Source organism: Nannospalax galili, unplaced genomic scaffold (genome assembly GCF_000622305.1).
Source record: "Nannospalax galili isolate Female #2095 unplaced genomic scaffold, S.galili_v1.0 scaffold72, whole genome shotgun sequence".
Taxonomy (NCBI): domain Eukaryota; kingdom Metazoa; phylum Chordata; class Mammalia; order Rodentia; family Spalacidae; genus Nannospalax; species Nannospalax galili.
Window position 1 is genome coordinate 46,096 of NW_008336933.1, and position 4,387 is coordinate 50,482.

General features: G+C 43.1%; 1 pseudogene; it reads left to right on the plus strand.

Annotated features, from left to right (window-relative positions):
* The first annotated feature begins 421 nt into the window (after positions 1-421).
* LOC103732941 overlaps positions 422-4,387 on the plus strand; it is a 7,196-nt pseudogene continuing 3,230 nt past the window's right edge.

The following is a 4,387-nucleotide window of genomic DNA, read 5'->3' on the forward strand; positions in this document are numbered from 1 at the left end:
TTACAGCAGATTCATATATTTCACATGCGGAAGATCACTGTCATCAGCATCTTGCCTGTGAGAGTGTCCCTTTCATTCCTTGCGAATCTTTGAACTGAGCACACATTGATAGTTCAATATACATCCATATACATGTGTAGGAAATACATATGCAGTGGTATTTATGGTGTGGTGTTAAAGTCTCCTCTGTTGGTCCACTCCAAAAGATATATCTCATAGCTGGATCCATTAACTGGGCGACTGGCTAGGTCATAGGTCTTAGGTGAGAATCTAATACTATAACTCTGCTAAATAAACACAGGAAAAAACTGCCCTCTAATTATTTATCTTTATACACACGGATTCTTGTATCCCTCCACCCTCAAAAGAGCTTCTTTTCGCAGTAGTTGGAAATTAACATAGAAAACCACAACTGGTCGGCATGGACACTGGGGAGTGTTCAACTCTAGATGGGACTTCTGCATCACACCCCCTCACCATCATCACTGAAAAATGGAGGGGACTCGTGGTAAGAACCAGACATAATAGACGTCTATGGCAAAACACTTGCTGGCTATGACAGCGCCATTGTTCAATGAATCAAGCAGTTTGCATGCATAGGGGCTGAACAAGATCAGGCCAGCCAAAATCCCAGCATGGATAGGGGAGGGAATCCTGAAATCCTACCCCTAACTGATGATCTATTGGCAATTGATGGCTGATGAAGTAGGGAAAGGCAGTATTCTGCAAGGATATAGCCCCTGAGAAGCTCCCCAAGCTCTTACCACAATGACACAGAGTCAGCACTAAGTGGGCTCAGTTGGTTTAAAAACAGAGCTCTTGAAGCTGAGAGGTAAGTGTGCAACAGGGGAGGAACTGAAGGAGAAAGAATGGGTGATGGAATTCATCAACATCTTTAAATGCATACAGGAAATAGTCATACAACAAAAATTAATCATAAACAATAAAATACACTGTATGAAATTCACAAAAATTCAATGAAAACGAAAAAGGGTTAAGACATATTTAGATTTTCTTACTAAGCATAAACTACTTTAGGATTTAAACTGTGACAACCAGTGTGTTAGGCAGAATAAATCCTTACAGAGCAGGACCAACTGATTTTTTCTAATCTGAAAATTACTACTCTTCAGGTGAGATAAGTGACTTTCAGCCTTAGATTTAAAAAATCATTTTAAAAGTTTCTTACATTTACTTGGTGTGCCTTTGTTTGCTCTCTCTCTGTCTCTCTCTCTCTCTCTCTCTCTCTCTCTCTCTCTCTCTACTCTCTCTCTCATCAGAGGAAGTTCCCTGCCCTATGCCATATCACTCTCTGCCTCCCACACCACCTACACCTGCTGCAATCAGAGCATCAGCCCCACCAGCACCAGTGCCATTTGCCTGACCCTGAAGCACACGTACCGTGACTAAACACTACTGCTTGGTGCCCTGAAATTACTGCCCCTCATCAAGCTCACTCAGGCTCCTATCTCCAGGACTCGCCCTGGAACATCCGGTTTTAACTCCCTTCATTCCAGTGGTGAAACACAAGGAGAGTCTGACCAACATGTACTCCTATTACAGAAGCATCAAAAGTGCTTTACAATTGCAACCGGGGGCCTCTCTACTGTGACCCTGAAGGAAAGGTGCATGGTAAACATGGCCTTTGTTGGTCAGGCCTGAGGTGACATCTGGCACAATTTATAGGAATTAGTTAGTTATTCATTCATGGATGAATAAAAGCCAATGACTAGAGGTAGCCATGAAGGTTTTCATCAATTGGAAATGAGAGGACAGGTGTGAGGCAGACCCAGCAAAGAGCCAAGAAGGACTAGGGCCCATTCTGCCCTGCTGGACTCACTGCTCTTCCATCTCATTTCTGACAGGTTCTAGATCTGGTGACTACGCACTGTTTGGGGCTGAGAAGGTGGCTCAGCAATTAAGAGCACTGGCTGTTCTTGCAGAGGACTTGGGTTCAATTCTCAACACCACATGGTGTCTAACAACCTCTGTAACTCCAGTAACAGGAAACCCGACACCCTCTTCTGGCCTACACAGGCATTGTACACATAGGTACGCTTACATACATGTAGGCAAAACACTCATACACATAAAAAAATAGATAATATGAAACAATGTACTGAAAGAGTCCAGGAATGTGTGAGTAATTTGTACCATGTTCCCATTTCCCATAATACAGAATGGTCTTACAGTCCCACTCTCAAGCAAATGCCACCAAGCGTGCAGCATATGTTCCAACAGCTCATTCTCCAGCATAGTAACCTCAACGGAGAAAAGTCCACAGTGTACTCTGACATAGGGATATTGGTCATCTTAGGACTAGCTTGATCCCACATCAAACTTGGCACCCTTTCTCTTCCAATGGTGGCCTTAGTTATCCTTTTCATCTTCACAGCCCTTCTTGATTGCTTTAGTGCACAGATCAGCCAAAGCTATTCCTACTGCAGCCTCTCCTTGGTGGAGTTCTGGTGGGATGGACACAATCTGAATATAAACAGTGTGCCTGACCCTTTGCCTATCAGACTGGCATCTCTTTTCATCTACAACTTTCTTGGTTTCTAGCAGTTATGCAACAGTTGGGACCTAAAGCTGTCCTCAGGAAAAAAGATGAGAAACTTCCATTCTCTACATTTCAAAGGAAAGAATCCTGCCAAATCCAAAATGTGTGAATATCATACCTCCCACTCAAAACATGTGTCAAATAAAGAATGGGGACAGCCTGGTGCCACATCCGCTATTTCTCAGGATAGGGTCAGTTACTCTGACTCATGGTCATATTTAGATATGATCTAGTCTCTCTCTGTCCTACCTGTTTTCTAAACTGTACGATGGCCATAGGCATGGGGTAGAAGGAGAAGTTAAAATTTCCCTCTCCCCCAATTCAGTCAGAAGGTAAAGAAAAGAAACAAAGGCATATTCTTTTACAAAATTTTTTCTCCTAATTTGTGCAAAAATCATGGATATCCATGTTTGCCTTTATGGATTCACATGCCCGTGAAGGGGTGTGGGTTAAGCCAATCATGAAGAAAACTCATGACCAATGGCCCCCTGTGTTTGGAATACAGGGAATTTAGCTGCTAGGAACTTTTCCCTAATGCTCTAATGCTAGCCTGTCATGTTCATATCAATGGATATTGGTATATTGATAAAAATTAGAGTTCTTTTGATATTTTTATTGAATTTTTGAAATTTTCATACAATATAGTTTGATGATATTTAGATCTGCTCCTCTCTCCACACCTCCCTCCACTGCCCATTCCCAATTTATATATGATATGTCTGATAGAGTCTGATTTGTGACCCCAAATGTCCTTCAGCGTGGGTCCATCCACTGGGCCCACCAAGTCCCCTCTCTGTAAGTCACTGTCTTTCCCCCTCCCAGCAGCCATCAATTGCCAAAAGTTTCTAAGATTGTGTTGGGATTTCTTAGCCACTTCCCTGAGTAGATGACGGGATTTTGGCCGATTTGAGCTTGCATAGGACTTGTACATGCTGTCATCATTGCTGGGATTTTTTGCCTTGGCTTAGCTATCTTGATGTGTGTGTACAGACACCAAGACAAGGTACCACCTCAGAGTCATTCTCAGGAAGTCTTTTATCACCTTAGAGATAGGGTGTCTCATTGGCCTGAAACTCACCAATTCAAGCAAACTGGGTGGCTAGTGATCCCCAAGGATCTTCCTGTATCTCCCCAGTGCTAGGATTGTAAGAGCAGTCCATCATGCCAGGCATCTTTACATTGGTTCTGAGGCCTGGACTCAGGTCCTTGTACTTGTAAGGCAAACACTTTCAAACTGAGTCATCCCATCACCAGCTGGTCTTTACATGGACTACTCTCGAGTATTTAATTTCATGATTGGGGAGTTCTTGGAAACCCTCCTGGTCTGGAGATTGATTTGTTGTGTACTCTTTGTACCGATTTGTAAAGCAGTTCCATTGAAAGGTAAAGACATTATATACTGAGGAGGAGTTCGGTGGCTCGCTGAATGGGTGTGTTGGGTGACCCCTTCGTCAGCCTTTTGCTTTTGTCAGCCCATCTTGATGGTTTGGTGCTCATAGCAGCCAAAGCCTTCATCATCTTTTGGTGAAGTTCTGGTAGGATAGGAAATATTCTGAATATGCACAGTATGCCCCTCCCTTTGGCTATCAGATTGTCATCCTTTTTTGTTTAATCCCCCATTTACAAATTGTAGCTGTTTGAACCGGCCGTGGTGACACATGCCTGTAGTCTCAGCATTTCGGGAGGCAGAGACAGGCGGGTCTCTGTGAGTTCAAGGCCAGCTGTGGATGTTGAAGAATTGGTAAAAATCAGAGGGGCAGTCTTTTGATTTTGACCTGATCTTAGTGATTTTTTTTAGTTATACTGGGGCATATATATACATATATA